General features: G+C 42.2%; 1 protein-coding gene and 1 non-coding gene across 9 annotated transcripts in view; one reads left to right on the plus strand and one right to left on the minus strand.

Moving 5' to 3' along the window:
• TULP4 (TUB like protein 4) overlaps positions 1 to 27,090 on the plus strand; it is a 242,377-nt gene that overhangs the window by 12,598 nt on the left and 202,689 nt on the right. For 5 of the 8 annotated variants that reach the window (XR_006217979.1, XM_042987421.1, XM_042987428.1 and 2 more), the window contains one exon: positions 6,770 to 6,926. The exons of 2 other annotated variants lie outside the window; for them this stretch is intronic. The gene's annotated coding sequence lies outside the window, so the exon portion shown is untranslated. Of the gene's footprint in view, positions 1 to 6,769; positions 6,927 to 12,656; positions 12,844 to 27,090 lie in introns of those variants that run through there. One more of the 8 variants, XM_042987427.1, reaches the window with a different exon arrangement.
• Positions 16,279 to 16,382, minus strand: LOC122238936. The gene has a single exon (XR_006218075.1). It is a non-coding gene; the product is annotated as a U6 spliceosomal RNA (small nuclear RNA).

Consider the following 27,090-nt stretch of genomic DNA (forward strand, 5'->3'; position numbering starts at 1 on the left):
TTAACTAAGCTCTTGACTTCATTTAGATCTCACCAGAGTTTTCACTAATGTCCTCCCAGGGCGCTAGGTTGCATTAAATGGGGTGGGTGTTAAAGAGGCTATAAACGGCAACATGCTCTGTAGAATAGCTGTGCTTACAGCACGTTTGTGGAGAATGTTTATAGCCCGTTCTCACATGCAGGGGATTTAGAGGGAGCATCTGCTGCTGCTGCTGCTGCTGCTGCTTCTTCTTCTTCTTCTTCTTCTTCTTTTTAATGTTTATTTTTTGAGAGAGAGAGACAGAGCATGAGTGGGGGAAGGGTAGAGAGAGAGGGAGACACAGAATCTGAAGCAGGCTTCAGGCTCTGAGCTGTCAGCACAGAGCCTGATGTGGGGCTCAAACTCACAGATCGTGAGATGACCTGAGCTGAAGTCGGACGCTTAACCAACTGAGCCACCCAGGCGACCCTAGATGGATCATGTTCTTGGTTACTGGTCTGGTCTTATCAGACACATGTGCCCCCAGGGAGCATAGATCCTGGCAGTGGCACTGTTGTGCTTGTGTGACAGACACCCAAGGAACTTGGGCCTAGAGATGCCTCTCAAATTGTCCACACTGCCTGTGCTGCTTCCATTTTCCATTCCTAAGGTATCTTCGTTCTCATGCTGTTACTCATTTTGCTTCTGCCTGGACCAGAGTGGGAAATCATGATATGTTGTTGATTTTTAACTCTAGGAGAGAAAGGCACCCTCACTGTGAGCAAGTTTTTATGCTCTATACATCAAGGTAAACCCAGCATATCACTACTTTCACCCTTCAGAATCTTGGTGCTAGGCATGACCAGTCTTCTGACTTTATTGCCAAATGAGGTGTGGTACCCAAGGAGAAAAATGTGGATGGCACAGACCAGTGCCTGTCTTACTCTTCAATATCTATGGCTTCCTTGCCCCTCTCTACCCTAGCCCAAAATGGAGACAGATGAACAGAAGTAAGAGTTGGAGAGGGCAGGCAGGGAATTAGGTAAAACAGAAGCCATGTTGGGTGGCTTCATGCCTACATTGCCTGGTAGAAATAGCATTGGCAGGAAGGCCTTAGATGCCTTTGTACTTAACTGTCTACAAAATACGTTAATGTGAATTGGGCTGAGCTTTCTCACAGGTAACAAGTAGCTGCTTCTTGTGCATTGGAATCAGCCTTCTTTCTAAGTAAAAATGCTAAAATTTTCTTAACCTTTTCTGACTTGGAAAACACACCCTTTCTGTCTAGAAAGCAGTCAGAACATGATGGCTGTGCAGGCCTGAGGAGGAGAGATCAGTGAAGGAGCAGAAGGAGGACACTGGCTTTGGTTTTCTGTAGTATTGCTATATTCCATCCCAACTGTTAGAATCAGTCAGTCATACTGGAAAGCCTCCAGCGTAGCCAGAAGTAAATTAATTGGAGTATAATTAAAAAAAATTTTTTTTAATGTTGTATTTATTTTTGAGAGAGACACAGTGAGAGTGGGGGAGGGGTAGAGAAAGAGGGAGACCTAGAATCTAAAGCAGGCTTCAGACTCTGAGCTGTCAGGACAGAGCCTGATGCAGGGCTCAAACTCACAAACTGTGAGATCGTGTCCCGAGATGAAGTCAGATGCTTAACCAACTGAGCTACCCAGGTGCCCCAATTGGAATATAATTTTTAAAGCATATGTCCTTTAGTGGATTGTACTGCTTCCATTTGGCTAGATAGGAGTCAGCCTTTTTTTTTTTTTCCTGCAATTTTTCTCAGTGACTTGTGATTTTTTTCCATTGAAGTAATAATAATTGCTTACATAAGCATAATACTTAATTTACAAAGCATTTTTCCACATATGCCTACATTTTATTTGGTCTTTGCAGCAACCTTATACATTATGGCAAGCACATATTTTCTTATTTTATGAGAAAATCAAGGCCAAAGGATTTGACTGTTGTCACATAACTGCTAATCAGAAGTCTTGGGACTTGAATCTGCACCAGCCCACCAGTCTTTCTTTTATCCCTTTGCTCACCCTGTGGCCTCCCCTCCAAGCTGGTCCTGCCAGTTTTTTTTTTTTTTTTTTTTTTTGGTTTATTTATTTACTTTGAGAGAGAGAGAGTGCGTGCACAGGGGAGGGGGCAGAGATGGAGTGAGAGAATCCTAAGCAGGCTCTGCGCTGACAGTTCGACATGGGGCTCAAACCCATGAATGATGAGATGATGACCTGAGCCGAAATCTAGAGTCGGACGCTTAACCGACTGGGCCACCCAGGCACCCGATGAGTGGTTCTGCCAGTTTTATAGATGCACTGCAGGTGAGGCTGGTGGAGGTTTTCTGTTGGCAGTCTTGTCTAATGTTGGTGACCAGAGCACATATTCCAGATTGATAATTAGCAGACCTGTTGAGTTCATGGTCTAACATCTTTTCTTCCCTTCTTCCTTTGTAATGAGATTGGGTTTTGTTTAGACCTCTTCTTTGTCCTCATTTGACTGCAGAGAAAGTGATCCATCCTTAGCACGGGGGTAAATCCTGATGTGTTACAGCCACTCCTGTTGGGTCCATTCTCTGTAGGTGATTGCTGTAGGGGTAAGCAAGAAACCTGGTCCTGGCCCGTGAGATGTGACGGTGGTCTGCCAGGAGGTTCTGGAAAACTTCTCAACCTTAAAATGACCACACTAGATAGTCCTTTTCTTCTGAAAATTGTTGTGTCAGGATGTGGTGCCTACAATTGTTCTAGTCACTTTGCTACAGTCTGAACATGAAGCCAGTGCACGGGAGACGACAGAGCCAAGAAAAACAGCAGAGAAAACTACTCAGAGACTAGCACTCATCCTGCCTTTGGAGTTATGCAAAATAAGTTTCCTTGTTGATTAAGGCAATTTGAGTTGAGGTTATTGGTTACTTACACCTAAAGACATGCTAATCTATGTAGTAGCTACCAGATCAGGGGATTGATTGATTCATTCATTCATACCATGAAGGAGAAGTACAAGGTATAAAGGTAGAATTTGATCTAATCAGCACATCAGAGATGGCTTCCTTGAGGAAATGCAGAGGCATTGCTGAGAGATTCCTTTTCCTGTTGGGCTTTGTATCCCATGTTTAAAGATTTTGGTTTCTATTGCAAAAGAAGAGCGATTGAAGGATTTAAATATGGCAGGAGGGCAGTGAGCTATAGTTAAGCTGCCCCTGCTAAAGAAAATCGTGGCTTAACATATCAAAGAGTCAGTTTTTGATTTGAGCAGGCAAGGAGTAGTCAGTGGTAAAGGCCCTGGCAATTAGCAAGTACATCCAGGAAACACAGCATCTCTGGTTGGAATCGGATGAAGTAAATAATCCAGATTCTTCCTCCTTGCCAGTATACACACACACGCGCACATGCACACACGCTGCTTCGTGTTTTTTAATTTAGGCATCATTTGTGAATGAATGTCTGTCATTCTCTTAGGGTTTGAATCATTTAAGGTAAAAAATTGCAGGTGAGAAATCTGTGTTGGGGTTACAAAAACAGGATAGATACTTCCATTGTAAATAAAATTTTAAGGATACATTAATATATCTGAAATTGAACTTTTAGCATCTCCAAAGGTTTTTCTCCAGGTTTGATATAATAAGATCTGTTCTGATTCTCATACATATGGATATGTTCGCAAAACTGGATTACGTCCCAGTGCAGGCAGGCGGGGAAGCTGCCTGAACCGTAGAGTGGAAGTGTGATGGAGGCTGCGGTGTTCCTGTAATTATATTAGGATGTGATGTAGTCCCTCCCTATGCTTATTAATTAGTGGAGTTGTAATGAGACTTCCCCCCCATGCTTTTAAGGATGCTGATCAGTGGGCATCCGGGCAGGATTTTAGTTGTGTTTGGGAGCCTTCTGTGTACAAGTGGGAGGGATCCATGTTTCAGGTAGTGGCAGGTGAGCCTCCCGCCAAGTTGGCATAATGGGAACAGGACTCTTCTGGGTTGCCATCTGTTTGTGGCTGATAGGAAACCAGCAGTGACTTCTGAGGAGTTTATGTTGAAATACTTAGGAATTAGTAATGTTAAGACCACGCTGATCAGGTATTAGGAGGTGGGGGAACATAAGACTGTGTAGAGTGATTTTTCATTATTACTAATTTCAGGAGATGGCTGCTTGGGTTCAACAGCCCCCACCCCCATGCCCTGAAAAACCACAGCTCTTTTTGCCTCCCTGCCCAGATTGACCATCAAGTCTGTCTCAGTTCTGTGCTGACTTGCCCATGGCAAGGAAACACATTACATTCATACATGACTATCCCCTGTAACACTGTACATGGTGTTTGCCACTGAGGGGTTCAGTCTGTCTCTGTAACTCTTTAAATGTGTCATGTTTTTTTGTTTTTGTTTTAAATTGTGGTAACAAAATTTATCGTTTTAATCATTTATAAGTATATAGTTCAGTGGCATTAAGTATATTCATACTATTGTGTGACCACCATGATGTTTTCACTAAGTACTTAAAAAATAGTGAATGCTGCTTTTCCCTGTATCAAATACATATAAAAAATTATCAGCATGCTTGCTATTTCTAATGTGCTATCCCTCTGGATTTTAAACTGGAATATACTTCCTTTCCGTATGGGAGCTGGCGAAGTAGAATCGAGGTGCTCTGCCCCCATTTCTCTGGGTTTGGTTTGCTGCTCTTGCCCTGGGAGGCTCTACTTCCAGGCAGAGTGGTTTTCGGTGGTATTCTGAGAGCTGCTCCTTGTCTCCTGATTTATACTTAAAGCAGGGGTGTAGAATAGAGAACAGCTCACTTCTGTAACGTAGCATTACTTGCTGTGTTAACTAGAGGAGCTGAACTGTGGTGGCCCTGGTGAGGATGTGTGTGTTTGGAGTTATCCTGTGTAACTCCTGCCAGAGAAGCAAGGTCTGGGGTGGCACCTGTTGCCTTCTGGCTACGGACCCTGCTGGGTTCAGTCTACCACCTGTAGGTTTGTTTGTTTGTTTGTTTGTTTGTTTGTTTGTTTGTTTCTTTCTTTCTTTCTTTCTTTCTTTCTTTCTTTCTTATGTTCATTTATTTTTGAGAGAAAAAGAGCGTGAGCACGAGCAGAGAGAGAGGGGGACAGAAACTGAAGCCGGCTTTGTGCTGTCCATGGGGCTTGAACTCATGAACTGTGAGATTGTGACCTGAACTGAAGTCGGACGCTTAACCAACTGAGTCACCCAGTCACCCCCACCTGTAGGTTTCTGTCTTGCCTTTTTCAAAACAGTCAATAGAAGGGACTGTGGAGCCCTCTATTATTAGAGGTTTTTGGGTTATAAGTAAAAAAGCCCTAACTGAACTTGCATGAAGAAGGGAAGTTAGTGGAAGTTTTCTGAGCTGTGTACTTCAATATTGGCAGGGATACAGCTGGGTCTCGGATGCGACCCAGAGACTGGGACACTCCCTGAATGTCCTGTTAGCTCTTTCCTTCTCTCTGGCCCCCTCTCTTAGCTTCCCTCAATGCTTCTAGTTCTTCTCTTCTGTCACAGACCAGCATCCTCTATTCCTCAGTCCCTGTGGCAGACATGGCCACCAACACTCGTGTTTTCCATATTAAACCAAGTGTCTAGAGAGAGTGTTTTCCGTGTGTTCCAGAATTTTCTGGGAAGAACTGAGTGATCATAGAAAATGGTGACTGACACTCATGGTAAACTGTGGGAGGATATGGAGTAGTTGAAGAAGTCATTGAGGTTCAGCGGAAAGGATTTCCTTGCTATAATTTGCAAAAAGTGTCAGGGATACTCTGTAATTGTTAGCAATTATGAAAGGACCCAAACTGTGAAACCGCATAAACTTTGGATTAAAATTTAAAGGAAAACTAAACAGTAAAGTCAACTAAAACAAAACAAGACACTACCATCAAAAAGATGCTACCGTTACCAACAAAAAAAATCCTGTAAGTTGAGGAGATGAACCTGTTAAACAGATTCTGAAATTGCTTTTTCTAAAATTAAATGTCTTTTTTAGTAAAACGCATTATAACCTGTTTTCATATCAGGATTGTTTGAACTCTGAGAAATTGTGGTCAAAGTTTAAGCAGGGTAGCTTGATGTGGAAGGTATTCCTGAAAACTTGAAAATAAAGAAAATATTTTAAATTAAAATTTAAAGGCACAGGAAGAGCTTGCTATCAGAAAAAATCCTTGTGTAATTTTTTTTCTAAAATCCGCTTTTAACTTTTCATCACATTCACTTAAATGAGGATGTATCAGAATGATGTATGGAACTGTTGAATCACTACATTGTTCACCTGAAACTAATATAACACTATATGTTAATGACACTGGAATAAAATAAAATAAATTTAAAAAAGGATGTATCAGTGGATTGTCCATCCTTGCTGTTAATTATCCCATGGGGGCCGCCAGGTCATTGGCAGATCATGTATTCCACTGATTTCTGAGGTTATGAAAAATAGCTGTTTCCATTTTTAGTTGTTTGGTTACACACACAGATCCCCTGTATGAATTTGAGAGCCCTCTATGAATTTATTGGGATTGAATATTTTGTGTGGGTTGTGAACCTATATGCAGTAATCCAAGGAGATTTGACAGTGTCACTTAGTGATTGCAAGGTGAAGAAAAGAGTGGTCTCATAATTCTGGGAATTAGTGCCATTTGAGAATTTAGGAATTTATAAAGGTGTTAGTTTGTTATCTTCCCAAATGTATGTGATCTGCTTTATTAGTACATCAGTTGTAAAAGAGTTTTTTTTTTTTTTTTTTTTTTTTTTTTGCCCATTTGACTTAGAGTATATTTAAAATTAAAACTCAGTTTTCCTTTTCAGAACATGTAGGTTGTATGAAGTATACTGTATTACTGGGGTTTGGACAAGGGGAAGGGCATGATTAGCACCTGAGTAAACATGGCTGCAATGGAAGACACCCTCTGGACGGCTGCTCTAGCATGCTCCTTACTCTGCGAAATTTCCTGCCTTCAACAGGGTAGGAAACATTTGTTACTGCTTTACATGATTTAAAAGCCAGGTGGTATTCTAAAATAGTGCTGGAAGAGCCCTGCTGTTGAATGAAAATTGGGAGTGTTGCATGTAGGTCGTGCGAAGCTCTGTATCCCATCTGACCTTTTCTTCTTCTGTGGGCTTCTTTTCACAAACCATGGGGGATGCCCCCGAAATGTCAGATCTTAAATAGAAAGCCTTGAGCTGTACCTCTCTCATCAAAAATGCAGAGCTCTGAGGGCTGGGGAGACTCAGTGCCTTCAAAATGACAAGTAAGAAGTAATAATGTAAAAGCAGAAAAGCATATATGAAAGGTCTAATTTCATGTGATACCATATGGCAACAGGAAAAAAGATCAAGTTAATATTGTGAGTTTGACAAGGTATCACCTTTTAGTTTATAAAGCATGTTACGTTCTCCAGAGCATTTTTATGAACATCACTTTTGATTTTTATTTGTTGGTAAAGCGTGGAGCAAATAGTCTGCACATTTACATACGGATGGGCAGCCGACGTTGGGGAAGCTGCGTGCTGCTCGAGGCCTCCCTGCCACTAACCGGCAGAGCCAACCAGATTCTGTCTTCTGATTCCTGGTCCCATTCATTCCTGTTTCACTTCCTTGCCTGTCCAGCTTACGAGAAATTTTATTTGATGAGAACTTAATTTACTTACTTAGACCCTGGACTTCTTCCACAAAAGAGTTGAGGTAGCTTGGGGCGTCTGGGTGGCTCAGTTGGTTAAGCATCTGAGTCTTGGTTTTGGCTCAGGTCATGACTCATGGTTTGTGAGTTTGAGCCCCATGTCGGGCTCTGCGCTGACAATGCAGAGCCTCCTTGGGATTCTCTTTCTCCCTCTCTCTGAGCCTCTCCCCTGCTTGTTTGTATACTCTCTCTCTCTCAGTATCGTAAAGAAACTTTAAGGAAAAAAAAGAGTTGAGGTGGGTTAAAAGTAATGGCTAAGAAGGAAATTTTGGCTCAAGTAAGGCAAATACTGGCTTTATTTAATTTTTTTTTAATGTTTATTTTTGAGAGAGACAGTGTGAATGGGGAGGGGCATAGAAAGAGGGAGACACAGAATCTGAAGCAGGCTCCAGGCTCTGAGCTGTCAGCACAGAGCCCGATGTGGGGCTGGAACTCACGAACTGTGAGATCATGACCTGAGCCGAAGTCAGATGCCCAGCTGACTGAGCCACCCAGGTGCCCCTCTCCTGGCTTTCTTCTTAAACTTTAAAATGAGAGTAAGAGGGAAACTGTTTATTTAATGAAAATTAAATTCTCTCTGTGCACCCAGAGCTACCTACCAGTTCTTAGGTCATTACTCAGCCCCCAAATATTAAGTATTTTATAAAACCTTTTTTTCCCCCCCAAATTTAGGATTGGATGAATTGAAAAAGAAGTAGCAGACAAGGGAGCTTTGTGGTTGCAGACACCATGGATTTGCTCTCTTGGTATTATATCTAGTGTGCGAGTTTTTCATGTTTTTATAAGTTTACATAAATAACAGCTAAATACCATAGTATATTTGTAAAATGGAGGAAAATCGCCCAGTCTCCACCATTATTATGACTCTTTACCAGAGCTTTCTTTTGAAACCTTTTGTCATATACATTTTTTCATAGTTTTAATCAAACCCATGAATACTTCTGTATGCTTTTTAAAATTTAACATAGCATAAATGTTTTTAATGTTTCTATATGCTTTTCATAATTATGCTTTTTTATTGTGGGAAAATGTATATAACATGAAATTTACCATTTTAACTATTTTTTTTATTTTTTATTTTTTAAATGTTTATTTTGAGAGAGAGAGAGAGAGAGAGAGATTGAGTGGAGGAGGGGCCAAGAGAGAAAGAGCGAGAATCCCGAGCAGGCTCCACCTGGAGCCCAATGCAGGGCTTGAACTCACAAGCCATGAGATCATGACCTGAGCCAAAATCAAGAGTTGGTCTTTTAACCAGCTGAGCCACCTAGACGCCCCACCATTTTAACTATTTTTTTTTTCATTTTTTTTTTTAAATTTTTTTTTTTCAAAGTTTTTTTTTTATTTATTTTTGGGACAGAGAGAGACAGAGCATGAACGGGGGAGGGGCAGAGAGAGAGGGAGACACAGAATCGGAAGCAGGCTCCAGGCTCCGAGCCATCAGCCCAGAGCCTGACGCGGGGCTCGAACTCACGGACCGCAAGATCGTGACCTGAGCCGAAGTCGGACGCTCAACCGACTGCGCCACCCAGGCGCCCCATTTTAACTATTTTTAAAGTGTACACTTCAGGGGCGCCCGGGCGCCCCATTTTAACTATTTTTAAAGTGTACACTTCAGGGGCACCCGGGCACCCCATTTTAACTATTTTTAAAGTGTACACTTCAGGGGCGCCCGGGCGCCCCATTTTAACTATTTTTAAAGTGTACACTTCAGGGGCGCCCGGGCGCCCCATTTTAACTATTTTTAAAGTGTACACTTCAGGGGCACCCGGGCACCCCATTTTAACTATTTTTAAAGTGTACACTTCAGGGGCGCCTGGGTGGCTCAGTCGGTTGAGCGTCCGACTTCGGCTCAGGTCATGATCTCGCGGTCCGTGAGTTCGAGCCCCGCGTCAGGCTCTGGGCTGATGGCTCGGAGCCTGGAGCCTGCTTCCGATTCTGTGTCTCCCTCTCTCTCTGCCCCTCCCCCGTTCATGCTCTGTCTCTCTCTGTCCCAAAAATAAATAAATGTTAAAAAAAAATTTTTTTTTAAGTGTACACTTCAGTGGCATTAAGGACATTCACATTGTTTTGCAACCACCACCACCACCACCACCACCACCACCACCACCACCACCATCATCACCATCATCACCATCATCACCATCATCACCATCACCACCATCACCATCACCATCACCATCATCACCATCTCCCAGAACTTTTTTGTCTTCCAGAGCTGAAGCTCTACCCACTAAACAAGAATTCCCAATCCTGGGGCACCTGAGTGGCTCAGTCAGTTAAGCATCCAACTTCGGCTCAGGTCATGATCTCACTGTTCATGAGTTCGAGGCCCACATCGGGTTTTGTGCTGACAGCACGGAGCATGGAGCCTGCTTTGGATTCTGTGTCTCCCTCTCTCTCTGCCCCTCTCCCACTCACACACATTCTCTCTCTTTCTCTTTCTCTCTTAAAAATAAATAAACATGAAAAAAAATTCCCCATCCCTCCTAATCTGGCTTCTGGCAGCCACCCTTTCACTTGCTGCCTCTGTAAGTTTGACTACTCTAGATACCTCATATAAATGAAATTAACACATTATATGTCTTTTTTTGTGAGTGGCTTATTTCATTTGGTATGTCTTCAAGGTTCATCCACATAGCATGTATCAGAATTATTTTCCTTTTTAAGGCTGAATAATATTCCATTGTGTGTATATACCACTCTTTGTTTATTTGTCCATCTGTTAATGAACACTTTGGTAATTACACTTTTTTGAAGAATGTAATATTCCATCAAGTATATAAATTATACTTCAGTGCTTGACTTTTATAAGGTATTTGGATTGCTTCTAATTTGGGGCTACTTTAAAATAAAATAAATAGGTGATAAATATCCTACTTTTTGATCCTTGTGAGTTGTTTCTTTTGAATGGATTATGCAGACACTTGTGCTCAGTTTTGTTTGCTCTTTACTCAGTTTGAGTTTAGGCTAATTTTTTAAATGAAAAGAAGTTATGTGTATGCTACATAAAATGCATTACTCTGCATTTTACATAGATATGCCTTAGTTTAGTGAGGAAGGACCATCTAAAGAATTCTTACCTCACTCAGCAGTGTTGCCTCAGTGAGAGCATAATGCACTGGTTTACAGATGTCAGAAATGACTGATGTTTCAGTAGTTGAGCTGATTTTAAGGCAGTATTCATGAAGAGTCTGTGGGCTGATTAAAAGATCATACCAATCTTCAGGAATGGTACATGTACAATTCTGAAACTATAATAGTTACACGACCTAGTGGTCATGCTGGGGAAAAACTGGTATCTCTTCCTGTTTGCATTGTTATCAATCACTGGCATGTCTGACCACAGAGGTACAGTGAGAGATGGAAGTCTTGCCCTCAAAAATCTTGCATGAAGGTTGGCATGTCAACATGTCATACAGTTAGAAAACCAAAGCAACTAAGTGATAAGAGAAGCCAGCCTGGCTTCATACAGAGGAGAGGGCAGGCTTCCCTGCTTTTTAGACCCTTGTCAGACAGGGGAGGGTAGGCCCTGAGAGGTCAGAAGAGGGTTCTTGAATTGGAGCTCCTGCCCTCCCCACTCCTGCTCCTGCTGCCCTTATGTTAGGCCTCTGTGCACAGTTAGTGGCCATGCACTGGTACGTCTTTGGATCTTTGGGGAATCTCGCTCCTTTGCTGGTCGGTGCGTCACCGTGGCGGTCCAGTGCTAACCCGAGTGGTGTTCCCTGGCTGGTGCATGTAGTGCAGGCAGTCCTGCCAGGCCAGATTCCCACTCCCCTCACTGGCCCACCGTGGACAGCCGTTGTCTGAAGCCTTTTCAAGGAGAGTGGTGTGCTTGCCTTTGCCTGGCTGAATTAAGACTCTGGTACTTTTGTGTCAGTCTAGTCCCATCTGTTCCTTGTCTTTTAGAAACTTCTCAGTGGCCCCTCAGTGGTACCAGTCTGTTTTCTGCAGGTTGTTTTGTGTGTAATTTATTCTTATGTATTATTTTTTCCCATTTTACTGAACTCTCTTAATAGTACTAATTTTATTCAATTCTGTTGAGTTTTTCAGATGGAAAAATATTTACAACTAAGGATGATTTTGGCCCTTCCCGTTTTTACATGACTTCTTTCTTCTGCCTGTCAAAATGCACTTCCTGGAAAATCTAGAATGATGTTGAGTAACACTATTGGTGGACATCTTTGGCTTAATCATCCCCTTAGCCAGACTGCCTTTAGCACTCTTGGCTTTACTTATTTTCTGCCTGTTGCCAAATTGCTTTCTGGAAGGGCTAGAATTGGAGTGTGTGCATTATCCACATCCTCACCAGTGTTGAGTGACCAGAGTATTGGGAAGGCTTTTCCTAATCTGTGGTTCTGTCATTTTAACATGAAATTTGGGTTTGGATATTTGTCATTTCCTCTAGAAATTCTAGAGTCCATAACAGAGTTGGCCTTGCTTCATGCATTGTTTTGTTCTCATCAAATAATTATATACAACTTTCCCTCCCTATTGCAAAGCAACATGGGTGTAGAATGATAGTTACTGTTGTTAATCCTCACAACACAGTTTGGTAGAAAAAGTGTGGGCTTGGAGTCAGATATCAAATCTTAGCTCTGTCACTAACAGCCTGGTGAATTTTGATAAACTTAAACTCTTTGAGCCTTGGTTTAATCATGTGTACAATGGGGATTTTTCTGTCTTACAGGGAGGCTGTAGATGTGGAGAAAGATGTAAAGTGGGTCCTTTGTAGTACAGAAGTCATCAGTTCTTGCTCTATGCCTTCTGTCTCTCCAGGTTCATCACACCAAGGCCATTCTGCAGGAATTGTCAAAGATTTTGGTAGATTTAATTTTGATTAGAGATAAGTTTACTCTCCCCCCCCCCCATAATTCTCTGTTCCATTTTAATTTTTAAGTTGAATTGGGTGATAATTGTTTTTACACGTTCTTTTAATAATTTACTTTATTCCAAATTTAAAAAAATGTTTAATGGGTGGAATATAAATAAAATTACAACAGCAATGTCTGACGTTTATTGAGCAATTACAACTACGTGGCAGGCGGTATTCAAGGTACTTTTCGTATGTTTATTGACTCCTCCCAACGATTTTACTTCATAGGAAACTTGAGGCACAAAATGTCACCCAGCTCAGGAGTGTGACCCAGCCAGCACACCCCGGTGCCTGACTGCTGCCACCACACGGCCATCATGGTCTTGAAGGGTTTGCTTCTTTATTCTTTGTTCTGTGTTCCTAAAGCCCATTCTCTTGTTTCTATGTAGAGAGATACAGGTAGAAAAAAAAAAATCTGGGTTTCTGAAAAGGCTAATAATTGTGAAGTTACATAACAAGTGTCAAACATAGAGCATTCATATCTATTGACTACTTTAATCTGTAGCATTAAGACCTTTTCCTTACCTAGGCACTAGGCAGTATAATTTCATTTAGTCTCCCTTGAAATTGCCACCCAGATCTGAGCCTTCCACTATATCTGTAGAACCCTGGTTTAATTTTGCCTTAGATTATAATAAAGTCTCCATTATTGGGATATTAAAAAAACTTTTTTAGTATAAAATGTACATAACATGGAATTTACCATCTTAATCATTTTTAAGTGTGCAATTCAGTGGTATTAAATACATTCATAAGGTTGTGCAACCATCACCACCATCCATCTTCATAACGGTTTTCATTTTGTAAACCTGAAACTGTGTATCCATTAAACAATTACCACCATCCCTCAAGCCTCTGTCAGCCATCATTCTTTCTGTCCCTGTGATTTTGACTACACTAAGTAGCTCAGTTAAGTGGAATCATACAGTATTTATCTTTTTGTGACTGGCTTATTTCACTAACACAATGCTCTCCAAGGTATATCTCTGTTGTAGCATTACAGAATTTTATTCCTTTTTAAGGCTGAATAATATTCCTCTGTGTATGTGTCTGTCTATCTGTCTGTTGGTACATGTACACATTTTGCTTATCTGTTCATCTGTTGATAGACAGTTGCGTCCATGTCATTATATGGGTATTGTTGTCAATATAATTTTTATCAATAAATTCTTGTGTTTTTTTTTTTAAGTTTATTTATTTTGCGAGAGAGGGAGAGAGCGAGCAAGGAAGGGGCAGAGAAGGAGAGAGTGAGTCCCCAGCCTCTTTGCTGTCAGTGAGAGCCTGATGGGGGACTCGATCTCATGAACTGTGAGATCATGAACTGAGCCAAATTTGAAAGTTGGATGCCCACTGACTGAGCCACCCAGGTGCCCCCAAATCTTCTTGTTTTGCTTTGCTGTCGTACGGTGTTAAAGATCCTTCACTGGCTTTATGTTGTCACGGACCGGTCATGCAATCAAGATTCTGTTAGCTCTGCCTGAGAGCCCTTTGTTGGCCGTTGGTTAGAGAATTTATCTAGTAGTCTTGAAGTTTATCCTCCATCTTTTCCCACTATGCGGGGAGCTCCTCAGGGCAGGGATGGGACTTCCCTGTACTTCGAAGTGCTAACCCCAGCCCTGTGCCTGGGGCTGTGGTGGGCACTGCGTGGACATTTCTTGCATGAGTGTCCTTTGGCTGCTTTCCTCATTTCACACTTCACTTTGGACTCTTGTAGCTAAAATTAACATATAACATCCATTGATTTGATGCTTGCCGTTTTTTTAAAAAAAAAAAAAACAACTTTTTTTTTTAATGTTTATTTATTTTTGAGAGAGAGAGAGACAGAGTGTTAGCCGGGGAGGGGCAGAGAGAGAGGGAGACACAGAATCTGAAGCAGGCTCCAGGCTCCGAGCTGTCGGCACAGATCCTGACTCAGGGCTCGAACCCACAAACTGTGAGATCATGAATTGAGCCGAAGCTGGACGCTTAACCAACTGAGCCACCCAGGCACCCCGATGCTTGCCCTTTTTTAAAGTCTTCCTAAGCTTTCAAAAATTTCTTCCTGAAATTCTGAATCCTTCACTGATGACGTGTCTCATGAATTAGAGCTAATTTATCCCAGCCTTCATTGTGCTTTCATGTGATAGCTTTTGAGGCTGCCTTTACTTTGCCTCGCAGTGTATATACCAGCTTCTTTTAAACATAAACTGTAATTGGTTCATTTAATATAAGCAGTTTTTCAGTAGTTTTTGCTGTTTTTTTTTTCTTTAATCAATTGTTGCTTATTGTGTGGTAATCAAGAAAACATTTGAATCTTGGTCAGGTGGGTAGCTATTTTGGTCCAGCTTCCTCAGTGTCGTGTCATGAGTCAATTAAGAGGAGGATGGGCAGGGAAATGTCTCACATATGCTTTGTCTCTGGTAGCTCAGAGTTTGTGGGGTTTGTTTGCCCTTTAGAAATTTTGAAAGGGTAGCTTTGATTCAAGTATAACTATCCTCCCAAAGCAAAATGTTCTGAAAAGTTGGGTTTTAAAGTTAGAAAGTGCTGGGGCACCTGGGTGGCTCAGTTGGTTCAGTATCCACCTCCTGATTTTGACTTGGGGTCATGATCTCGCGGTTTGTGGGTTCGAGCCCTTTATCGGAATTCTCTCTCTCTCCCTCTCTCTCCTTCCCCCGGCCACTCATGCTCACACACACACACACTCTCTCTCAAAATAAATAAGTTCAAAAAGTTAGAAAGCACTGAGATTAAATCTGTCCTGGAGAAACTTTTCGGAAGGCCACATGTGAAAATTTGTAGAATTTGCTTGTGATGAAACAAAGGGTATGTGGTGGGGGTGGGGGCAGGGTATAGGGCCTTGGAAGCATTTATGGGGCACCTGTGCAGTGGAGCCTTTAAAAGTATTTGCAGAAAAAATTTTAGACTCTTTAATTTTTAAATTAGAAATTCAGGAGTGGAATTTAGGAGTTAAGGGGAGTAAGTACCAAGAGAAATTTGTTCACTAGTTACTGTTTGGGTGCTGTCACTAAGTCAGATGGGTATGCTTCCATCAGGGAGATTATAGTGTCTAGTAGGGAACAAAGCCTTATATTAATGAAGTAGATTTTAATGAAGGTACTGCGTTTCATGCAATAGGATGGCACGTGTGTTTCTGAAGAATTTTTGAGTTGGGAGTTACCAGGGATCACCAGCATTTTCACCATCATATTTTTCTTTTTATTATTTTCCCTCATTGCCCCCAGAAATGTGATCTTAATAAGTTAGGATCTTTATTGTAAGATAATGGCATTCATAGCTCCTGTTTATTCAGTATGTAATTGTATGCTTCATGATGAGCCTAGCGAGGGAGAGGACAGAGATGGAGAAGAAGAGGGTCTGAGAATCCCAGGTCAGGCCATGGTAGGGAGCCAGCAGAGGAGGTTGACAAAGAGCAGTCAAGAGGGAGGAGGAAGGTCAATGGAGAGTTCTGCTGAGGTCTTTCAAGGACTGATGCGTTTAAAACCTTCCACTACGCTGTGAGGTAGGCAGTGTTATAATCCCCACTTCACAGAGTGGGAAACTAGGCCTTGAGCAGCTTAACAGCACGGCTCTTGTCAGGCAGTAAGTGATGGAGCTGGGATTTGAAGTCAGGCATTCAGATTCCAGAGTCTCCCTTCTTAACCATGGCTGCTTCCCAGCTTCACAGATGTTGCCACGCTCAGTTATAATTTCAGCCAGAAACAAATGTGACAGTTTTGTTTGTGGAACTGTACCCGAGGTAGATGCGTAGTTCTTTTTTTTTTTTTTTTAAACATGGGCTACTTCATGAATTTGTATGTCATCCTCGTGCAGGGTCCGTGCCACTCTTTGTATTGTACACGTTTTAGTGTGCGTGCAGCTGAAGTGAGCACCGGATGCATGGTTCTTAGCACATTTTACACTTGATCTTAGCCAAATGGCTAAGGAGCGATCAGTACCTTTTAAATACTGAGAATACTATGTACTTTGGTTAGCAGGTTTTAGACACATAGAGAGCCTGTGACCTGTGTTTGGGAATCTGGTCCAATTTTGTCATTTTACCTGTGGAGGAATGGACACCCTTTTTGTTGAGGGACTTACCCAAGACCCTTAGACTTGAAGCTTAGACTTTGGTCTCTTGACTCTGAGGTCAGAGTTTTCCTCACTGTACATCACCCTTGAGACTCATGTTCTTTTATGGTGTTGTAAATGAAAGGTAGAGTTGAAATGAATATGTAAGGTGCTAAAAATGCTCTCGTCAAGATCATTGATAATCTCCATGTGGCTCCTTCCAGTGTGTTTATCCAACTTGACCTTTCAGAAGTTAGAGCTGTTAGGACCCAATGTCTGCTGGCCTTCCTCCTCCTCTGCACGGTTCTTTGTCAGTCTCTTTTTCTGCCTCTTCCACCCAGGCCTGACCTGGGATGTTGGGGTTCCATTGGGTTCACCACTAGACCATCTTCTTTCCTCCACCTTAATCTTCCTTGTCACCAAGCTCACCATTTTCTGTAGTTAACTCATTTTTATGTGAATGGCTCTTAAGTTAATATCTCAACTCCAGACTTTTCCTCTGAGGTTCAGATTCATGTCCAGCGACACACTTGACCTAGACATTTGAATGCCTCATGGACACTGCAGAATTAACACACCAAATGGAACCTCTTCCACAGGCCCTCTGGACCTTTTCACAGCAGCCCCCTCTCCATTCTGTTCTTCACCTCAATTATTGCCACCGACTGGGAATCATTCATGATGATAGCAATAAGAGCCGACGTTTATTGAGAGAATTAATGTGCCAGGCACTTCCTTAAACTCAGTCTATTTAGTCCTAACAACAGTACCATGAAGTAGGTGATGAGAATAGTAATAAGAATAGAATTGTATAGCTCCTACTGTGTGCCAGGCACTGTTTTAAGTATGTTACAGATACTAACTCATTGGATTCTCAGTAAATCCGTGAGGTAGATTCTCTTACTCTTCCTGACTGGTAATGTCAGACTCTGAAGCAGAGAGACGAAGTTACTTCCCACAGCACTCAGGGCCCCTCGGCTAGTAAGTGGGAATACAGTCTCGGCAGAGACGGAGTGTGGGCCGTGCCAACACCTCATTTTAGTGTGATTATCCCCTTTTCCCACACAAGGCAGCCACGCCTCCATTTCCGCTCCCTCATCTAGTTCCTCAGAAGTTCTGTTGGTTCCAACTCCACAGCTCAGCCCCAGGCTGCTCTCTCCTCCCTCTCACGAGTGAGCAGCTTCCTTCAGGCACCATCGCCTCGCCCCTGGATCGCTGCAACCTCCTGCCTGTCCTTTCCGCTTTCACTCTGTCCCCATCCGGCAGTCTTGACGTGAAAGCTGGACCGTTTCAGTCTGCTGCTTGGTACCGTTCAGAGGCCCCGCCCCGTCAAGATAGAGATGAGCTCCCTTCTGTGCCGACAGGGCCCCGCCTAAACCTCGTCCTAGCCCTTCGATTTCTGCTCTGTGGCCCCCCGGTCTTTTTTCACGTCCTCGTGTGTGCCAGTCTTCCCTGCCTCATTGTCCCGCATACACCCCTGCTCCATCGCTTCTTTGGTCTGTGTTGCTGTCCCTTGTCAGAGGACCTTCCCTCCCCACCCCTCACAGGGCTGTTTTCTCCTTTGCACAGCCCTCACCCCCAAGGGCAAGAACCTTAAGTGTTTGTCTCTTTCCTTTTGCTGTTGTTCCCCCATTAGAATGTAAATTCCCAGATGGCTAGAACTCAGTAATTATTTGTTGAAAAAAATAAATATAGGTTAAATTTTAGGCTGCACTAGAAACCTAACTTTTCCCTAACTTTTTCAGGTGATGTGGTCTGAGTTCTAGAAAGGCTGATTCTTCTGCACACTGGCACACAACTCACTGCTGGGTTATAGAATGTCTGCACGGTTCCTCCACTTCTGGGCCACACAGACTATAAGAGTCCCAGGACATCTACATCTGCGTTTTCTGTTACTTTACTCTTAGCCCTTCCCATCTATCTTTCTCCTCCTCCTCCTCCTCCTGTTCCTCCTCCTGTTCCTCCTCCTGTTCCTCCTCCTGTTCCTCCTCCTGTTCCTCCTCCTCTTCCTCCTCCTCTTCCTCCTCCTCTTCCTCCTCCTCTTCCTCCTCCTCTTCCTCCTCCTCTTCCTCCTCCTCTTCCTCCTCCTCCTCCTCCTCCTCCTCCTCCTCCTCCTCCTCTTCCTCCTCCTCTTCCTCCTCCTCTTCCTCCTCCTCTTCCTCCTCCTCTTCCTCCTCCTCTTCCTCCTCCTCCTCCTCCTCCTCCTCCTCCTCTTCCTCCTCCTCCTCCTCCTCCTCCTCTTCCTCCTCCTCTTCCTCCTCCTCCTCCTCCTCCTCCTCCTCCTCCTCCTCCTCCTCCTCCTCTTCCTCCTCCTCTTCCTCCTCCTCCTCCTCCTCTTCCTTCTCCTCCTCTTCCTCTTCCTCTTCCTCCTCCTCCTCCTCCTCCTCCTCCTCCTCCTCCTCCTCCTCCTCTTCCTTCTCCTTCTTCTCCTTCTTGTTTATTTATTTTGAGAGAGAGTGCATAGGGGAGGGGCAGGGAGAGAATCCCAAGCAGACTTCACACTGTCAGTGCAGAGCCAGACATGGGACTTGGTCTCATAAACTGTGAAATCCTGACGTGAGCTGAAATCAAGAGCCAGATGTTTAACCAGCTGAGCCACCCAGGTGCCCCTACCCATCTTTCATGCACCACAGAACTTGACCTTTGGGAGACCCCTGCTGCCAAGCATGGTGGTGCTGACGTTTTTGTGGGCAGTGGAAGGAAGTGAGGCAGGAGTGCTTTCACCCATGGTGAGGAGCTGAGCCTCTGAGTTTTTGGCCGTATTTCTACCTGTGAATGGCCGTTGGATAAGGTGACCTTTAAGGTCCCAATCCGACTGTCACCAGCTCTGTTTCTCCTGGCATTGGTGTACAAATTGAGCACTAAGTTGAGACATCTGGATGGCCACAGTCACAACTTTTCTTTCTCTCTCTTTATGCCCACTCTGTCCCTCAGCAGCTCTATGTCACTGTCCCTAGGGACAGCTCTTCTGGAGCCACCTTAGATGTACAACTACTTTAATGGCAATTTTACTTTCCTCAGTACTAATTCTCCCAGGATGGGGTCCAAGGAAATGTGCCTTATGCAAATTCCTGTAGTAAGCAAAATGATGGAATTTGGGCTAATTTTAGTAAACAGGCCATAACTGTTAGCAAATTAATTAAGATCTTGTTTGTAGTTCTTTTGTGGAGGACAATAAATTATCAGCTTATTTAAGACCCTGTGACTTCCAAGGAACTGTCATTCTGTGTCTGTGAAAGTATTGAATGTGGATGGGCCCCTGCTAGGAGGTGTAGGAGTGTGCCATTCACACATACTTTTCAAATTGGAGCATATTATCTCTTACTGAGTAGGAATAATGACTGTAATGAACTAGGGAGACCTTTCTTCTAAAGCAACAAAAACAGTATGTTCTTAGTTGACAACGGAAGGGTAAACACGACCCTAATTAGTGACTGCTTCAGCTTTTCTCTGGTCCTAAGCTCATGGCATAGAGAGGTAGCAGTAAGCCAGCTCGATGGTCCCGACTTGCAGCACTTGTGCCCTGGGATACCCTTCCCAAGTGTTTGTGCTTTTTAATTTGGAATAACTGGGAAGTGATAGGTGGAAAGCAGCACTTTCTCCTCTGCCAGTGTACAGAGGTGTTTCTGTTGTGCAAATAGGCAGGGCCTAAGTTATTAGAATCTACGTGTTTGTTTGCCTGGCTTTTCCTGGTTCTGAACATCACCTTTAACAGCCCCTCAGTCAGGGAGGTCGGGGAAATGAGATTCTTCATAGACAGTAAAGAGCATTATTGAGGAAAGTACTGTTGGTGTTATAAGTACATTGTGGGTTAAAATGACTTTTATGGGTTAACCTGTATAGCAGTGATAGTACTTAACAACATTACCTCTTTAGAATTACTTAGAGTTCTGAAAAATCCATTGACAAATAGACTTTAGCCAGCTAGTATATGGATTGATTGGGGAAGTTTGTGCTGGGTCAAGAAGCAAGGATTGGCCTTGGCTACCATGGCAAGAATAATAGCTACCCCTATGTATCCTCTGTGGGGAGCTCAGTGTGGGTTGTGTAGGATTTCATTTCTTGTGTCACACTAGGCTTGGTCACTCTGACCTTCTGGTGGCCTGCAGAGTACTTTTGGCTTTTATGTGGAAGCTGTCACTCTGCACCTTGAATATCAGACCTTCTGCCAGGACGTCTTAGGATGATTCTCAGGCTGTGGAGAGTGCACTTCCACAATGCAGATATCCTGAGATGGCCTGAAATTAGTCACTCCTTCCTGCAACTGTCTCAGGTATGTGGGCACCAGGAATACTCCTTTTTTCTTTTTTCTGGAAGCAGTAATCTCTGCGGTCTTTCTGGGCCATCTCAAGCTTGACTTCTGCTTTCTTCACTCACATACCATCTTGTCAGCCCTGTCACCTGATTCCTGCATCTCTCCCCACTTCCTTTGATATTGGGGCCCTAGTTTGTGTTGGACCTTCTTGGCAAGAGGCAGAGGCAAGCGTGGGCTCCCTTCGTTTAGTGTTAAATTCCTCATTCCTGGTGTGGAGTGACAGAGCTTTGAAGGGGTCTTAAATCTGTTGATTGTCAGTCAGGTGGACTGCACCGTATTTGCTTCAGACGCAGTGTTAGGGGAATGGCGTAGGGTCTATTTACACAGCTCCTTTGAGACTCTTAAAGGTGTCCTGCCTTGGTATATAATACAGTGAGCTGTATTGACAGTGCAGCTTTGTGAAGAAAGAACCAAGTTCAGCACCTCACCGTTTCCTTCAGTTGCTTTGATACAGTCTGTTTTGGAGTGTTTGGAGGGGAAATCAAGAATAAAATAGATTTTTTTGGCCTCTTACTTTGAATGTAAACGACCCAGCACTATCCAGAAGATGCTTTTATTATTAGAACTAAAAGATGGTGTTTTAGCTTGTGTTGATTGACTTGATTGAAGTGCTTAATCTTGAAGACCTCTGTTTTGGTCTTTCTTGGGAAAAAATGAAATGTTACTTGGGTAACCTTTTTGTCTGGTTTAATTGGAGAAAATTTTTATATCATGGGTTTAAAAGAACAGCTGCTCTGGAAGCAAGAGTTTTTTCTTCTTGATCATTTTACCTATTTTATTACTTTATTTTGTTTGTAATAGATGTCAGTGAGTCTTTATTTGATCCTGATCCCCGCCCCCCCCCCCCGCATTAAACATCAAATTGAACAAATACTTCTGGAAGCTCCACTGCCTGCAGGGCATTGTGTTAAGAGGTTCAGACATAAATCACAGTCTCTGTATTAGGGTGGGTGAAGTCATCTTTCCTTTACACAGACTCTGGGGTGATCTGGGGTGGGTAGTGTTCATAGGACTGGACATGGTTTTTGATAATGTAGATAATGTAGAACAATTAATAATTGTTAAGAGTTTAAATTTTGGATATGTTTTCTACCACTTAGTTGAAACTTTAAAGAGATACCATTAACAATACATATAAACTACTTTAATATTTTTCCATGATAACCTCAGGTCTGATAGAAAGATATATTCTTCTCCCTTCTCTTTTATGTTATGATCTTAATGTCATGGGAAGATAATAATACAGAGTTTGTAGTAGTATGTTTAGAAAATACTTCTAGCCTAAGTGTATGATACCCTGTCTGTATGCATGAGGAGTCTTTAACACATGGCTTAAATTGTGCAAAAATTAGTTTCAAATGACTTCCTCAGTGTCTAACTTCAGATAATTGTAACAAAAAAGAAAAGAAAATGGGTGATATCCCTGTCCCAGCCTAGTCACTTGTCACTAGTATAACTGGGACAGTATCCTTGGCCTGTCTTCTTCCCCTGTCCCTAGAATGGTGTGGGCCTCCCTGTGTTCTTACTGAGGCCTACAGCAGACCTACTCATTCTCTTCCAAGGGCTTCTCAGGCAAAGCAGACAGCTGTGAACACTTGATACTTGACTTCGCTTGGAATTTAGCAATGTGAACCTCTCTGCCTAGAAAGTCGTTCCCTAGATCGTACGGCTGTTACTTCAGAATGGTGTTGTCAGGTGATGCCTCCTTATGACCAGACTAATGTGTGGTGTTAACTACATGGATGGGCAGGAGGTACAATGCAGTAGTTGTAAGAGTTTGGCTTTTGCAGTAACTGGGGAATCAAAATTTACAATTCAGTAGGAAAATGGCCTGTTTTTCTTATATATTCTTTTTTCATTTCCTTATTTATGAACTTGAATGTTGGTTCAAAGGCCTCAGTGTGAATTTTTAGAACGGTAGTATGACATCAGTCTTGTGGAGGCAAGACTAACATAATGTGTGTGAAGAAAGGAAACCTTAGACATTATAAAATGACTAATTTAGTGAATATGCTTTTTATGCCATTGTATTTTGGGGGGGTTATTGCTTTTTTATTTTTGATATTTTAATACTGGTCATTTTTTTTTACCTTACCCTCCCTGCTTATTTAAAATAATCTTTTCTTCATTTTCTTGACTAGGAATCCATTTTCTTAGCATTTTAGAATAAGTGACTGCCTGAAGGTAGATTTTATTTTTATTCTGAAGACCCAAGTTCTTATAAAAATTCTTCAGTGAAGTTAAAAACCACTTCACACCAAAGGAGAAAACCATGGCTAGAAGAACCCCCTGCACAGTTTGATTTCCCACTTAAATGGCCCTCAGTGCCTCTGTATCTATGAAAACTGTTGGCTCAGTCCCTGCTGGCTTTGGGGACAAAGCCCAGCTGGCCTTATGAAGGTGGCCCGAGTTGGGTGATTAATTGGAGATATTTTTATTTGAGGCCTTGAGCCATCTTCAGGTTTGCAGGAGACAATCTTACATTGTAATGGTATTTGAAAGGTGTATTCTTATTGTGCAGTACACATTTGAACTGTTTAAATTGGGAGAAACACTGTCGTTTGTCATCTAAATTGGAAAGTCAAGGGTATGTTTGATTCATAGTTTCTCCACTGCTTAGCATGGAGGCTAAGATGTAGGGCAGTTAGGTGTTTGTTCAGTGAATGAATAGATGGCCAGATGTGTGGGTAAATGGATTTAGTTGTGTTTTATTTAAATGTTTATTTTTGAGAGAGAGAGAGAAAGAGAGAGAGAGAGAGCATGCAGAGGAGGGGCAGAGAGACAGAGGGAGACACAGAATCTGAAGCAGGCTCCAGGCTCTGAACTGTTAGTGCCGAGCCCAGGCTGAACTGTTAGGCCATGAACCGTGAGATCATGACCTGAGCCGAAGTCGACGTTTAACTGACTGAGCCACCCAGGCACCCCTAGTTGGGTTTTATTTAAAAAACATTTTATTTAAAAAGAAACAGCAACAGATACGTTAAGTCTGAGAGAAAATAGCCACTTTGAATCCTTCGTGCTCCTAATTCTTTGGGTAAGTGACTAGGAGAGAAGTGGATTATCACATGGGGCCAGGTGTTGTAGACTCTAAGTGTAAAGTTCTCTTTTGGCCAGCAAAAGAGCCGATGCAGGATTAAAATGAGAGATGGGTAATATCCGGGAGAAAGACAAGAGCCCCTTGCCCTGTATTTATTCAGATCAGAAGGCTTGCAAACGTGATGGGCATGTACAAAGAGACAAACTAGGAACATTAACTGGGGGACGTGAGGGGGAAAAGGGGATTTTGAAGATATACAGCGTTTGGGATTTGGGTCAATATAAAACAAAATCCGGGCGCCGAGCAGATGGGTAGATGGTTGTTAACAGCAGACAGGAGGCACCGTGCCTGTTTATCTTTGCCAGCCTGGGGGATGAGACAGATAGGGGGAATAACCTCATGGTTAATAAGCCACCTTTTCTTTTGTTAACCACCTCTGCTCTGGGCTGCTTTGCCTGCAGTGCAGTGGTCCATAGTCCAATCCACCAATTTACCTACCCTGGCTCTATTCTCCTATGAAAGCAGCTTTCTGCTATAGTACTAAACTTGGGGTGCTTTCACCCTGAGTATCTAATCTTGCTGTTCCTATGTATTGGGCACCTTTGCGCCATTTCTATTTCAGGCCTTTGCCTCTCTCTCTATTTTTGGGGACTCATCTCCCTCCCCCCCATTTTGAGGTGCCTCCCTATTCTCGGGGTGTCTTTGCACCCCCCTATTCTTGGAGTGCCATCTGGTTTACCCAAACTCTGGTGTGAGCATTTTATGGCTTTGTATTTCTGTATGCCTTGTTAACCCATTGGTGTAAGCCCGGAGGATTCCTGAACTTATCCCCCACAGCCAGGTTGTGCTGCCTCAGCTTGGGAATGTTCTGGGAAGGATATTCAAAAAGGCAAAAGGAGAAAGAAACAATCTCCTTTGTTTCCATGCATTTTACTGGTATCTGAGAGAGGTAATTCAGACTTTGGGCTCCTAGATTGAAATCCCTGCCTTAATTTCCTTATGTATAGGACAAGCCTAAATACTGAGTTCTTTTTTCCCATCCTGGCTTTTATTCTTTCATCAGCCCAAAAGGATGACAGGGACAGGTGGCAACATTTCATAGGTAAACAGAGGAAGGCAGGGTGATGGAGTATATACCTTAGGGCCATTAGTCTTGATGAACTAGTTTGAGAATCATCCTTTTTAGGAACAATGGGAAGGACATGTTCTCCGTCTATTTGATCTATAGTACATTTTGGACCATATTATCCTAGCCCTCAACTGTTGCTTTTACTGAATTACCCATTAACCTCAAACCTTTATTCTTGCTTTCTATTGGAAATAATTATAAATCCTGTTCTGCATTTGTGTGAGGTTGTTAAAGACACTATCCTTTCCATCATTTGATGGCTCTACTGTGGTACTTTAATGTTGACATTTTTTCAGAACTCAGTACTAGGGAAAGGTTGTCTTTCCTGGGTAACTAGACAATGTCTTCATTTCTAAGAATAAGCCATCCTCAGTCCCCTTTTGTCTTTATTGCAAGCATACTTAAGGCCAAGTTTTTTGTGCTTACTGTTAACATTTTTACTGTCTTTGTTTTCTTAACTGTTTCTCCTTTTTGAAAGTCTGTTTTATAAGTTGATAAGTAATCTTACTTATTTTGTATGTGCTTTTTATAAAGTGAATTAAATATTTTTCTGGAGAGAGTCATGTTTTTAATACATTCATTAAAACAAAGTACATATTCATTAGTCATTAAGTATGTTGAGTTTAAGCTTCTTTCCCTGCTAGTTCTGGTCAGTTTTTCTTATTTCATCCTGGCCTTGCTGATTATTTCCAAATTTAGGTGTATAAATACTATTTTATTTAAGATATTAAGATTGTGGTGTAAGAAGTTGAAGGAAATAGAGCTAATCTGCTTCTTTCAAAAACAAAGCTTTTGGTAAAACGATTATGAATCCCTTCTGAGAACCTGGGTGATATAAATCATTGCCTGAGCCCAAGAGTCATGTTCATTATCTCTAGCTATGATTATAGCCCTTAATGAAATGTGGTTTAAGGGAAGATTTGCATCATTACCCTTTTTTCCTGCTACCCAGTGTCTATTATTTGAGGTAACACTCTTTTCTGGGAAAAAATGTTGCTCTACTGATTGGATAGAAGCACAGTGGAGATTTAAATTCTGTGGTGTATTTTCTCATGCCATATATTTTCTCATGTTTTATTTGTATACCTACTCAACAGTACTCCGAATTTACTAAGTTTTCCCTGATGCTTTTCATTCTTGTTAGTGTTAGTGTAACCACACTTGTGGGAAGCAGACATGTAGAACTCACAGGACCCAGACAGACACCTTTATTGATGAACCCCATTTCATATCCACTATTTCTCAGTTTAGAATTCTTTGAACTATTTCATATACAGAATGTTATATTACATGAAAATCTATGGAGATACGCATCTGTAGGTGCTAAGATGTGGTAGTGTGATGGTGGGTCCTTATTTAGCTTCCTTGAACTTTATTTTGCTAACTGGTAACTTTCCTACATATGGTTATTGTTACAGTAAAAGGAAATAATAATAAAAAATCTTGAATTCAGTAATAATTGAATCAGAATAATAAGTATTTCCAAGCCTTTGGTGATGGTCCATTTGTTCCCCAATTTGTATAACCAAATTCCTGTGTGAAACAGCTCCTTGATGTAGAACGTGACGTGATTTCGCTTGTGCTCAGAATCTTCCCAGTAGCACAGCACAACTGGTAGCTTGTTTCCAATAATGGAATCTCTACTTCATCTCATTTCCTGTACATCCTTTCCACTGCCATATCTCCTCCTCTCCTCCTTTCCACTGCCCTATTTCCTACCTTTCTCCTGTCCTCTGCCCTATCTCCTACTTGAATTTGATTTAACTTTGGATCTGTGTGCTTGTCATGATTTTTTTTTTTTTGGTAAGTTCTGTATATTAGATATAGTACTATATTCCTGAAGTATCTTTTTAAATCAGTGGTACATACAAGCGTTGTGTTCTTTATCATCCAGTCATCCTTCAGAACTACTTTCCTAAATTCAGGTTGGTCTCTTTATTATTAGGAAATAAACTTATGCCTCTTGTCCTCTGCCCGTCCAGGTCTTTCCTTGTCACACTCAGGGTTGGCATCCTTTCTAGCCAATCCTAGCCTTGCTCTCCTGTTGGC

The sequence above is a fragment of the Panthera tigris genome, chromosome B2, assembly GCF_018350195.1.
Source record: "Panthera tigris isolate Pti1 chromosome B2, P.tigris_Pti1_mat1.1, whole genome shotgun sequence".
NCBI classification, from domain to species: Eukaryota; Metazoa; Chordata; class Mammalia; order Carnivora; family Felidae; genus Panthera; species Panthera tigris.